Source organism: Panthera uncia, chromosome A2 (assembly GCF_023721935.1).
Source record: "Panthera uncia isolate 11264 chromosome A2, Puncia_PCG_1.0, whole genome shotgun sequence".
NCBI lineage: Eukaryota > Metazoa > Chordata > Mammalia > Carnivora > Felidae > Panthera > Panthera uncia.
The window spans coordinates 120,636,126-120,649,978 of record NC_064816.1 but is presented as its reverse complement, the minus strand read 5'-3'; the positions used below and the strand labels follow the sequence as shown (position 1 = coordinate 120,649,978).

General features: G+C 40.8%; 1 protein-coding gene across 1 annotated transcript in view; it reads left to right on the top strand.

Annotated features, from left to right (window-relative positions):
* The window catches only part of DPY19L1 (dpy-19 like C-mannosyltransferase 1), a 96,721-nt gene that overhangs the window by 793 nt on the left and 82,075 nt on the right, over nucleotides 1-13,853 (top strand). The gene's annotated exons all lie outside the window — the stretch shown is intronic.

The following is a 13,853-nucleotide window of genomic DNA, read 5'->3' as shown; positions in this document are numbered from 1 at the left end:
AAAAAAAAAAAAAAAAAAAAAAAATGGCCCCGAGATCAACAGCTGCCCGGCCTGGCTGCGAACTGACAGGTCTGCGCTAACGAGACTTGGGCGCTGCTGATTGGCGCGGACCGGCCGCCTTCCCGTTATCTCGGCCCCTGCCCGGAGGATGGTTTGCTTTGGGTTGGAAGCGATTCCGTGCTGCTCAAAGTAGAAGCTCGTTCCCTATCCTAGAAAGTTGCTAAACTTATAATTGAATTTTAGCCTGCTTTTTTTCTTCTTGGCCGCAGACACCGCCGGTGGCACTTTGTGATTCCCCGCAGCATGTCACTTTCCAGGTTGTGTTGTGTTTTGGGCACTGGAGCCTTAATCCTCTCTGCTGACCTGGGAACGTTTGGTGTGGAGGGCTCCCCTCCGTTCCCGCTACCATGCACCAAATGGGTGACATGCAGTGATGTGCTGAACAAATAAAGTTCAAACAGTCACAGGTTGTGGACAGACTTCAGGTTTTCTTTGTTTCCTGATTGACATTCTGATAAGGCAAATTATTGGCAGTTTGGATAATGGGCCTAATTTTTCCAAACCAGTGCTTGGAAAATGGAAAATGCTGTAACACCGCCTTTCCTATATAATACATTAATGGATTTTGGCTACTGCATTATTTAACTATTGGTGATTTATTCTTTGTTATCCTTTCAAATTCCCTTAGTGACCCAAAAGAATTTGGATTTCAATATAGGTGAAGGAATAGGACACAACAATCAGCTTCCCCTGAGATAACATCCACCACCAGAAGAAGCCACTCAATCATAAAAAACCAGAGTCATCACCGTGTGTGTGTGTGTGTGTGTGAGTGTGTGTGTGTGTTTGTGTGTGTGTTTTAATGGTCTCAGGTTGATATTGTTATTCGAGTACTTTTATATATTGTAGATTCAAGCCTCGAAAAAAATCAGTATTTTCAGTATATTCCTCCCCTTTTTAGTAGGGAGCTTGAAAAAAACCTTGCCAGTATGCAGGTTAGATAAGTTCACCTTGGGGAGGCAGCATGGTACAATGGATGAGAACAGGCTCCAAATCCTGTTCAGAGTGGTTAAGTTTGGTTTAAGTTTCAAGTTATTTCCTTTGTGAGCCCTTCCTGCTCTGTGACATGGGATTATCACCTGCCCTACTTACTCTGAGGAGTAGAACTAAAAGGGGTGGCTAATATGTGGGAAGGCACTTTGTGTCTAAAGCCTTTAACAAGTTTTAGTTGCTATTATAAAAGCACATGCATAATACTGACTTGAGATCTGGTGACAGAATGAAGTTGCATTTTTGTCAAATGGCTAGTATAAACATAAGCCACTTTGTAGTGAAATATGGAATGACACCACTTCTTTTTCAGAGGTTACAGTAACAACCATAGAATAATATCTTGCCATTTTCTTTTCTTGTTATTGCATTTACTTTGAATCTCCTTTTATTGGATACCTTATATTTGGATTTCATGAGCATTGTATTTAATGTTTCTACCTAAATACAGTTTTGTATTAATAGAGCAGTGTGGCACTTTACCTGACTTACCCCTTTTGGCATTGAAAAGAGGTACAGTGAAGGAGCTGTCCCTTATTTTTGGGTGTACTGGTCATCAGATGTATGGAGGTTGGATGATTTTCTGTCCCTGCTAACCGCTTAAAAGAGGCCACGGGACAGCCTGAGAGGTGGTTCTGGAAAATGGGATGTGGGTTGTTTGGTTCTTCCTCTGGCCCTGTTCCTTTGGATCCTGCAAGAAGGAGCAGAGTTTAGACATTTTTGAAAGCCTCCTCATTCCCTTCCTTCTTGCCCTTCACAGAATGAGTGAGAATTGAGCTGAACTGTACAGGTTTACAGTATGGGATTTTGCTATGACAAAAATGGTTCATTTATGTTTTGGGAAGAAATTTTACAACTTGAACCTCCCTGATAGAAGCATACATTTTTAAAAGTTAGAAACTGACTGGAGATTCTCAGTTCTGTTTCTTGCATCTCCTCCATATATGCTAAGCACTGATGGACTCACTATGTACCATGGGGGCCCTTTCCACTGTTGGGCAGTGTTAATCACCGTTGCAAACATCTATTCAACAAACATGTGTTTTTCTTTTTCTTTTTTTGGATATAATTTACTATTTATTTAGTGGTAACAGTCATAAAAAGAAATATTTTTCAAATGTGTGTTTTTAGAAGTATCAGTCCAGTAGCTCCCTATATCAGCCAGGGGCACCAGTGGTATAGTAAGAAGAACCATGATGGTGTTTTCTTCATCTTTTTTGACCATAACCCACAGTAGGCAATACAATTTACATTAAACCTGCTCACACTTCTGAAAGTGCAGCCCAGTACATTTATGCACATTTCTGTCTGTTATTCTGTTTAGGTTTGTCAGTGTCCTGGCAGGAAACAGATTTAATAAATGGGCTGTTTTCGAAAGTGAACAGTTTTGTGGAACCCACAGAGGGCATCGAAACACCCAGACTGTCAGCAGTGAGAAAGTGCTACCATGTCTGGGCCTGATGGGGGAAGGGGAGCTTCATCAGGAGCTGAACCCAAGGAGAGCTGTGATGTGGGAGCAGGATCTCCCCCCAAGAGGAGTGACCCCATACTCTCCTCCAACCTTCTACTTTCCCCACTCGTGCCTCTCACTGGCTTACCAACTGGAACCCCTCGGGCAAGGGACCCAACTGAATCATTCTTTAGGGCTGGGAACTAGGCAGAGAAGGGAGGAGAATGGATTTAGATAGGCAAATGAAGTCTGACCAGCAAATATGTGCATATGCTTTAAAACAAGTGTCATGTTAACAATCTTCTGTAATGTACTGTATACTCTGATTTTCTATTCTGTCCCTTTTAAAACAATGCCATTTATAAACTGTTGAGTTTTATGGTCTAGTGTATAACACTAGAAAAACCTACAGTGGAAACATTGCCTTAGAAGAACTGTTTTCTGATTTTTTTACCTATTTCAAACTAGTTGGGTACCTGCGCAAAGCACTTAGCTTCTCCGAGCCTCAGTTTGTAAGCACATGTAAAAATGGGAAGCCTGGACTAGACTGGTGGCTCTCAATCTTAGCAATACTGGACTAGAGTCATCTGGAAGCTTCAAGAAATCCTAATAGCCAGGCCACACATCTGACCAATTAAATCAAAATCTGGGGATGGGGTGAGGTAGAGGGAAATGTCAGTAATTTTTAAGTCCGATGTCCTGCCTCTCCGTAGAAGCAGCTTATCTAGCATCACGGGGCTGTTATTCCTACATGGCAGCGATCCCCTAGTACTAAGTGGTTCTCACCTCCCCTCTTTTAGGCGGGGACACAGACAGTCCAATTTGCCCACGTTTCTCCTAGTCTATTGTTTTCTCAAAACTGGGGCTGTGAGTTGCCATTCATCAACTGATATGGCTGTTATTTTAATTAGAGTTGAGAGAAGAGTGATGTGTTTCTTGTACCCATGTCTATTATCAGAAGAGGGAAGAAAAAAGCATAGTTGGAGAGGGCTGTGTGTTTCAAGGAGAGATGGAAGGGGTGCTATCCTTTGTGGAAGTGAATATACATGTTAAACATGCAAATACAGCATGCCTGTGGTGAAAGACTGCAAGGTAAGATGCCATTTACAAAACATAATAAATCTGTAACCTGAATATGGAAGAGAAAGATACTGAAAACTACTTTTTTCCCCCTTTCATCTGTCCTGCGTGGTTCGTTAACATACCTGCCTGGTTCCTAGGGTCAGTGGCAACCGCACCCTTGCTGAAAGCTGGTTCTGTGTTGGCAAGGCCTCTCAACCACAACGTGATGACATGTTGGGTTGGATAATTCTTTGCTGGGGGGTGGGGAGGGGCTCCTGTCCTGTGCATGGTGGGATGTTCAGCAGCATCCCTGGCCTCTATCTATTCGACGTCAGTAGCACGTCCCCCGTTGTGACAACCAAAATGTCTCCATATATTGGCAAATGTCCTTTGGGAAGTAAAAATGCTTTTGTTCTCCACAATTTATGGGAGTGTGAAAGCCCATATAATAGGAAAGAAATATGGCTTTTTAGGGGCAGAAAGGGTAAGAAAGTGGGTGGAGGCAGAAGATTGAGGCTAGGTGTTAGCCATAGGACTGGGTAGGAGGCAGTGTGGTGTGTTTGAAACAGCACAGGCATCTCAATACTGACCTGCATTTGAGTCTTGTTTCTACACTTAAAAGTTATAGATCCCTAAATATCTCTGACTCTTGCTTGCTTCATCTTTAAAATGGGGATTATATGAGGTGCCTGGGTGGCTTTGTCAGTTAAGCATCCAACTTCGGCTCAGGTCATGATCTCACAGTTCATGGGTTCCAGCCCTGTGTTGGGCTCCACACTGTCAGTGGGATTCTCTCTCTCTCTGCCCCTCCCCAACTCATGCTTTTTCAAAATGAATAAACTTAAAAATAAAAAATAAATAAAATGAGGATAAATGCCCCACACGGTTATGGTAAAGAATAAATAATATCTGTAACAGCAGCTCTATTCACATTTACCAATTACTGAATGCCTACTACAGCTGATGCTAGCTTTGGGGGATAAGAGGGAGGACAAGACAAGCTGGATGTAGCCCCTGTCTCCAAGGAACTCCATTCTAAAAGGGCCGGGAACAAATAAGAATAATAGTACATTGTAGTAAGTTCAGTGGAGGAAAGAAAAAGGGCTAAGATAGAAAAAACAGGAGAGACCCACTTTAGGGTCAGAAAAATTTTTGGGGAGTTGGCCTTAGAGGCAAGACCTGCGGGTGAGAAGATGCATACTGTCCGGAGAAGAAGGGGCATTGTGGATATGGCACACGACATGTGCTGAGGTAGGCCAGAGCTTAGCCTGTTCAACATGAGAAGGCCACAAACCAGAGCTCCTTAAGGAGTTGGGGTTTTATTCCTAGCATGACGGGAAGCCACTGAGGAGTATTAAACAGGAGAGTAACGTGACTTAAATTTTATTTTGGGAAATCTACACTTGGGAAAATGGGCTGTGGAGCACAAGGGCAGAGCTGGGAGAAGCCAGTGGGGAGGCTCTGGCAGGACTCCGGCAAGAGAGTTGTTGGTCTTGATGAAGGGGATAGATTTGAGATCTGCTTTGGAGGGAGAAATGGGAGGGTTTGCTGGTGAATTGGGCTTGGATTGAGGAAAAGGGAAGGGCTAGGAATAATTTCTCAGTTTTGGCTGCTGTAACTGGGGATATAGGGTGCATTCACTGAGATCGTGAAGACTAGGGGCATGGTGAGGGGCTGGGTTTGAGGGAAAAGATTGGAATTCTATCCTGGACGTGTTTCCATTGCAATATTTGTGAGATGTCCAAGTAGAAATGTCAAGCAGGCAGTGGGACATAAGAGAAGATGTCAGAATGGAAACAAAATAGGACATCACCTGCAAATGGGTGTTAATTCCCAAATTAATGGGAATTAATAATAACACCTTTTACTGAAATGGGGTTTACTCTGTGCCAGACATAGTTCTAAGTGCTTTAGATAAACTCATTTATCTTAGACTCAATTCACTGCTAACTCAGGCCTGACCATGACACTGTGATTGCCATACCTGTTTTATCAGACAGGGGCTCTGAGGCACACAGCTGTTAAATAACTTGCCCAAGACGATCTCTAGAATGTGGAAGGCTCAGGATTTGAATCCAGGCAATGTGGCTTCAGAGTTCAAGCTCTTAACTGCTCTGCTGTATTTCATCTTCCCCAGGGTGAGTATAGCAAAAGAAGAAATGAAGCCCCGGGGACTCTGTTCAGAGAAATGGCAACATTTAATGCTCAATTAAGTGTTAGCTTTCTTGTTTCTTCCTTCAGGGGAAATAAAGCAGAGAGGGATCATGCGTGGAGGTATGGGGACAGTAAGTGGAAAGAGAGCATATTAGGGTGGCATAAAGGGTGAGAAAAGCTGAGGAGCTGTGAGGCACAGGGACCACTGGCCATCTTGGTGGGATGGCTGTCAAGCAAACGCTTAGACACAACTGGGCATCAGCTCTAAGGATGTGTTAATACACAGATGTTGGGCCGGTACATTTCCTTAGAAAGCCAGGGAATAAGATGGAAATTTGGGATTTAAAGGGTTTCTTCAATGTTTAAAACCAGTTTTTTCTTTCTGAAATAGACTCTGGTTAACTCTAAACAACATTCATAGTCACTTAAACATTTTTTTATTAAAATACACAATTGGAGGGGTTCTGAGTATGTTATATTTGTGTGTGCTCAAATTAACAAATGTGATGAGTTTAGACTGTGTAAGTATAAGGAGACATTACCAATATGTGATTGATTCTTGGCCCATAGTATGGCATCATTACTGAAAGCAGGTAAAATTTTATTATACACATATGCATATTTGCATGTTGATAAATTTGAACTGTGGCCATTTTTATAAGTTTTATATGCTTAGCCTGTTAGGCTGTATTAATGTGTCTTAAAATTTATGTTAATGAGATACTTACATTATCATAGAGACCTATAAGCCTGTGTGCATGTTTCTAAGCAGGCCAGCTTTAGGCTGCGTACTTTGTATGTTTAGTTCTAAATTCTTGTGTCGTTAGTTTATCTTTTGCCATCGGATTGTACTTTACCCAAACCATCGGAACATTACTCTTCCAGGAAGGAGTCTGCTAGTTTTCTTTAGTTACCATTCTAATGAGTATTTGTCCTCAGAGTTAGTAAAAATTACATCTATTTCTAGGTCAGGACCTTTATGCTGCTGTTTAATTCTGTAAAAGGCAGTTTCATAGGAAAGATCAATTCTTCATGGATGATCTTTCACAATTCAAGAATCATTGAATAGGAATAAATTTAAAAGTGGAAGTATTGATTTGTAGAGTACATAAATCTACAACTGTTGTAACTTTTCTCTTTTTTGTTTTCATACTACTTTTTATTTTCTCAGCATTGTCCTTTTTCCTCCCTGAATACATTTAAATTAACAGCTCACATACACATCTTCACGTTTGTCTGGCATATTCCTTCGTGTTTGACTTCCTTTCCAGAGTAACCGATTGTCAGGTATGTTTTTCACTACTGTCACTACACATGATCAACGCTTGGACAGCATTTTGTAATTTTAACTTCTTGCAGCAAATGTTAACATAATAACCTGGTCACCAAAATCACAGGAGTTCAGTGTGATTCATTGTACTAACTAAGGATGGGGTGATTTTATCTTCTAGTTTACAGTAGTACCAACTATATCTTAAACAAAGTTTATAAATTACTTGGCCAATTACTTTGACAAATTTTTAACTTGAGATTGTTGTAATTCAGAAGAGTGAGGCTTTAGTCATTATTTTTATACAACTCAACTCAAATTTGCCCAAAATGCTATTGCTCTGCGTTGAATTTGTCTATTAGTTCCTAAAAGTAATCACTAGTTTTTTGTAATGCAGCTTTTCAGTGCTGCTATTGTCAAATCTCAGAATCTTTTCTCCACATTAAAAAAATTTTTTTTAATGTTTTATTTATTTTTGAGAGGGAGAGACAGTACAAGTGGGGGACGGACAGAGAGAGAGAGAGAGAGAGAGAGAGAGAGAGACAAAATCCTAAGCAGGCTTCAGGCTCTGACCTGCCAGCACAGAGCCTGATGTGGAGCTCAAACTCGTGAACAGTGAGATCATGACCTGAGTCAAAGTCAGATGCTTACCTGACTGAATCACCCAGGCGCCCCTCTCCACATTTTAATAATCATCATAAAGTACTTATATAACTGGCACAGTGCTACTGTTTTCCACCACATTTAAAGGTTTTTTTTTTAATAAGACCTCATTTCTCATTCTTTTGTCCTCTTTGATCTCCATGGAAATACCATAAGAAATCCAGACTGAAAGGTTGGTTACTGGAATTTTACATGTGAAGAAAGTAAAGTAGGCCAGGTGAATGGCCTGACATCATTAGTGAGTTCACAGGGGGAAGTTTGAGATTGAAGTTAAGGTTCCTTGGTTTGTTAAGCACATCTGTCAAATTGTAGGTTTCAGATCTATAGTTTAAGGCAGCTGTCAAAGATACATTAATGGGAAAATGACCTGATAACTCTTTTGGCAAGAACACTCCTTTGCTGGCTTCTGCTTATTTGGGGGAGTCACTCTATTCTATCCTTATGGTCAACTTGTTAGTTTCCATTTTGTTTGTGCTTAACTATTTTTGAAGATGATTGAATTGTGGATTATTTTTTATTGTGTTGGTTGGGTGTTTGGCAGTAGTATAAAAACAGAGTAAAATAGTAATCAGTGGTATCGTGGTTTTCTTAACCATTTAAAGAATAAAGTACACTTTGTGATATCCAAGGGCAGTTTGCAGTTTGGGGGATGGAATCTATAATCTAAAGATTGGAATGACTTATTGATTAATAAACTTGCTAAAATCTTTTGCTTCGTGTGATGGGTCTGGGTTTATATTGTGCATGTGTAGGTTTTCTTTCCCCCTCTAATGAAGAGATGCAGCATCTACAGTTTTCACAGTAGGTTTACTAAAGTTTTAACAGTTTTTCTATGATTGCTCAGAAACATTAAATGGGCTAGCATATTATTTTGGGTCTGTATTTATTTAGCTACCTAAAACACTGAAATGCCTTTTTTCAATAAGGAGAAAGTTACTTTATGAAAATGATTAATGTAGGTAACTGTTTGAGTTAGAAATATTTGTATTCATATTATCTGAGAATAAGATTTTTAAAGGAAGTTAGAATTGATTGCCTTAAAAGCCCATATGCTGGGTAATTGTTCTATTAAGTATTCCCTACTTTAATATATGTATATATGTAAATATTTAAAGACGTGAACATTTATTTTGTATATTTCTCTGTTTAGAATAGCCTAATTATATTCTCTTTGAGGATGGTGATATATATTTTCTGTGCTCTGTTTTCATACATTCACCTTAAAATAAGCCTTTGTCCTTGATTTTTGTATTATTTCTAAAGCATCTCCTCCCACATTTGAATGCATTCTTTTGGTTAAATGTGCTTATTAAACATTTTCATGCCTGAGCTTCCAGTCACAAGGACATCAGTGGCCAGAGTCCCAAAATCCAGGCTTTTCCTCTAGGCCTTGGTGCATCCCAGTCATGTGACCTTGCACCTCATGGGAAAATAAGAGCCATATTTGACTCATAAGGACTCCTGGTTCTTTTCCCTTAATGTGTGAAAGTGTTTTGTAATCTGCAACTGATAAACAGATGTTAGACATTGTCATTGTAATTGAGAGCCTCCTAATTTTTTCCTGTTGTAATGTACTGTTTTGCTCAATGCCAAATATATGCAGGAGATTCAAATGATCTAAAGTCAGCCTTGCAGCCATCATCACATAGATCACTGAATTCTAGATCTTACTAGTAGTGTCTTCAAATCATGCCTGAATTTTAAAGGGGTCCTGGTTCTTAAGACTGAGTATCTCTATTAATACATTGAGTACATTCCTTTTTTTCTCCATTCAAAGAAGAAAACAATAAAAGGACCAAACCTACAAAGACTTTTAGTTTGGGGAGCAGGAAGATGAAAACAAAAACAGAAAATAACCAGGGAAGCAACTTGGAGAATGTGAAGTCCGATGTATTAGTGGTAATTGTTGTGGCTGTATGAGGTCATTAAGTGTGAGGAATAGAGATAACCAAGTAAAAACCACTTATTAACATCTGGGAAAAATGAGACTTAGACTAAATAACTTATAAGTCATATAAAATCCAGGGACTCTTTCTTTTTAGGAGTGACGTTCTTGCCAAGAGAGGTTAAAAAAAAGGATTTTATTTTCAATTTTAGTTCTTTCCCTTTCTTAATCATTGTTTTCTGCTATCAGGATTTTGACAGTTTTTCTATCAGAGTATCATTTGAATTAATATTTGCCTTTTCCTAATAAAAATCGCTAGAAGTGTAGATTTCCAAGCCCCCCAAGTGAGAGAGATTGAATTAGGGTCTTTGAGAATGTAATCTTAACACGCCCCTCCTAGGTTAATGTTTTCAATCCTAGTTGCGTATTAGAATCACCCCCAGTGCCAAACCTAGCACATTCAAACCTCCCAGGTGACTCCACTGTGCTGTCAGTGTTGACACATTGTCCTTAAAAGTGTTTACAAGTCATCTGAGGGATCTTGTTAAAATGTAGATTTGGAGCCCAGGATTCCGGGATGGGACTGCATTTCTAGTCATAGAGTCTGCATTTCTAGGGAGCTCTCACGTGATACAATTACTGCTGGAGGGCACTTGGAATACAGAGAACCATTTCTCAGGTTACATTTTGTGGACAACTACCTACACTCTGTTCCAGTCATTTTTGTGCCAGTGATAATTAGCCTTGACTATACATCAGAATCCCTTGTGAATTAAAAAAAAAAAAAAGAATCCCTAGAGTTTCAGATTTAGGGGTTCTGGATTAATACTCAAGCATCTCCAGTTTTATTTCATGCCAGGGATGATTCTAATGCAATCCCAGGGTTTAGACCACTGTGACTTTATATTACTGTATTAGGATAGATTCTCTGAAACTTTCTTTTATTTAGTGGCTCAGTGCTTTCCAACCTTTTTCATGTCATGGCACACGTAGAAAATGATAATATTTGTGTGGCGTGGGGTGGGTGAGTGCTCTCTTCAAAACCTGGAGGTTATGGGCCCCCCGGGACTCTGGTGCTGCCATCCTTAGCCCTCCAGGCCCCATTGGCTGAGAAGCTTTGACAAACTCCTTTCCTGGTGTTCAGTGGAGCTCTGAGAGCCTGGCACACTATACATATAGTGAGTGGGCCCTCAATGAATATTGTCTTGTTATTGCCATTATAATTTGTATTCTGTACTATGTATCAGTGATGGAACTTCTTTTTTATGTTCGAGCCCAGCCCACCTACAGCTTTATTGTAGCTGTCTTCTTTTCTGGCTGTCCACCAGAAATCCCTACCTAAGTGGTACTCATGTCCTGAGCCCTGTCCCTTCCTCCCACCCCCCTTTGATAGACCTTGTCCTGAGAAAGTCATTACTGATCTGCCTTCTCAGATTTTTTTACAGTTTGTAGACTTTGTGCCCTTTGCTTGAGTGCCCAATGTGTTCTCTCATTATATTGCGTGTGTACCTAAATCATATCTCTCAAAGATTTTATTTTTGATGTTGGATAATGTTTCTTTAAAAAATTTTTTTTACGTCTTTATTTTATTTTGAGAGAGAGACAGAGTGCGAGCAGGGAGAGGGGCAGAGAGAGAGGGAGACATAGAATCTGAAGCAGGCTCCAGGCTCTGAGCTGTCAGCACAGAGCCTGACATGGGGGCTCGAACTCACAGACCAAGATCATGACCTGAGCTGAAGTCAGATGCTTAACCCACTGAGCCACCCAGGTGCCCCTGATGTTAGATAACGTTTCTTTAATGTTGTTGGTTTCTAGGAAAATGTGCGTCTAGTAGGCATTTAGATACTTGTTGACTTTAAAGCACTTATAATTCTCAAAAATCTAGGTGCTAGAAAGAAGGCAGGAGCTGAGCTTATGGTATAACAACTGTTTTCTCTTTCTTAAACTGGATCCTACAAAATGTCTTTTCACTTGTTACTTGATTACACAGAAACTGGCCTCTGTTTCATTATAGGTACTATAGACTGAAAATATGATTTCTTACAATATATTAATTTTATTGTAATATATAGACCTTCATGTAATGGGAACCCTTTGAACAGTTTGGAATGCTTAGATATTGTCTTTAGGTATTTAGGTTTTTATTTAATGGGGTGCATTCTTTAATTTCTCTTACATGGTGATCGTCATTTAACAGTTCAACCCAGTGAGGTGCCAGGTGTCATGCTAGGACATGTAGATATTAAGAGGAATTAAACACAAGCTCAGCTTCAAGGCCTTTCCATTCTAGCAGAGGAAACTGGCGTGTGCATGACTAGCTATTTAGGTGCTGTAATAAAGTATTTTAGCTAGGATGGCAGGATCAGCTTCACAAAATGCCACATTTGAATTCCTGTGATTTGAAGGATAAAGTAGGAGTTTACAGACAGAAGCAAAAGCATAGCATCATGAAACACTTGGTATTTTAGGGGACTGTTGCCCAGTGCAGTGCGCATGAAAGGCATGTGGTGGGAATCAAGTGAAAACAGACCAGAGTGTGGGCTCCATGGTTTGAGGCTTCGGGAGTTACGAGACTTTTTAGACAAGGGGATGAGATGCTTAAACCTGTACATTTCGAAATTGACTTCATTCTCCAGGATGGATTGTTGATGTGGAACAAGGAGACAGACTATTTACTGGTGGCTTTACCTTCTGGAAAGAAACTTAAACTCTGAACAGACCCTTGAGAACAATAAGAAATGATTAGTAAGGATTGAGTATAGAACTTGTCAAGGTTGATTTGGAAACCTTGTCCAATAGATTTAAGGGGAGCATCCTTAACCTTTTTTTATGTCATTTGTCACTTGAGGGTTAGGGAGGCTAAAACTCTTCAGAATGCTTTAAGTATGGATTAACCTCAATTTAGGAATAAATTGTATTAAATTTTGCAAGTCATTATGGTTTTAGAATACATTTTTCCATATAAATATTGTTACAAGATGAGGTCAGCAAATGCCCACAAATGGGAGAGGAGGCAGCTCCTTCCCAGTGGGAAGAAAGGGAGGTTTGGAATTAGAACCCCTGGCTCCAGGTGATTCTTGCCATTTATCAGCTATGTGCCTTTGGGCGAAATGACCTCTTGAAGGCCTAGTTTTTCATTTGTAAAATAGGAATAAATACTCCCACTGCTGTGTGAGAATCAAATGAGACAGTTTGTGAAGGTAGCTCTGAGTTTTAAGTCAAATGCTAGTTACACGTAGTACACATGTCAGGGAAAATGTAACGTGGATGGGATAATATATTCATGATCAGAAATCTCTGTTGGCTGCAGGAGAGCCTCCTGCAGGTTAGCACAGGAGAGCAAAGGCAGAGGCAGCCCACCTTGGCTTCATGGTTCTTGCTCTCACACCTTGAGGAGGTGGAAAAGGAAAGGAAAGGACTGTGCATTAGAGTGCAAAAGACTCAGCTGAGTATCTTAAAGATGCAGATCACAGGGCTCTACTTCGCAGCAACCCTGATGGGTGTTGGTGGGTGTATTCATAAAGGGGTTCTGGACTTCTGAGTCATCTGCTGGAGCGAGGCAACTTGGGGGAAGGGAAGAGGCTGGGAGAGGAGGTGAGGGCGGGCAGGGGCCGGGTGCCGGGCAGAGAGGGATTAGGGTTAGGAGCCATTGAGGGAGGATTGAGCTGAACCTATGGAAGAGCCCCTTCTCCCATTTCTTTTTCCTTTCCTCCTGCCCTCCCTGCTGCTGCTGACCACTGTGGGCCAGGCATTGGGATGGGGACAGGGAATGTCCCCTCCCCGTTTTCCCAAGACACTGGACTTGCCGGTGTGGAGCGATCCAGAGGAAAAGAACAAAGGCCACTTGGGGAGCTGTGGCTAGAAGGAGGGGGGTCAAAGGGAACTGAGCTGGGGTGGACTTCTGGGACCTCGCCTGCTCACCTGGGGGCACTCGTCCTCCCCTGCTGCCTGCTGCTGGGCTGCGGGTGAGAGGGGAACTAAAAGCTTAGGCACCTGACTGTTTGTAGAGGGAGGCTGGTGGGGGTGTCAAATTTGCACTAAGTAAGTGGGGACTCAATTTTTGGAAAAAAAAATCTATTACTTACATACAAGTGTATGTGTGTGTATCCATCAACCAGAGTACATTCACCCTTATTATGTGGACATGATTTAGATGATTTCGTTTCCCCTTTAATTATATCAAGTTGTACCCATTAGTTCAGCAAACATTTCATTTGAGCTGTGTTCTCCAGTATGTGCTCAGCATCCTGTAAGTACTGTGGTATAAACCTCAGTAAAACATCGTTTCTGCCCTCAGGGAGTTACATTCTAGTTTGTGT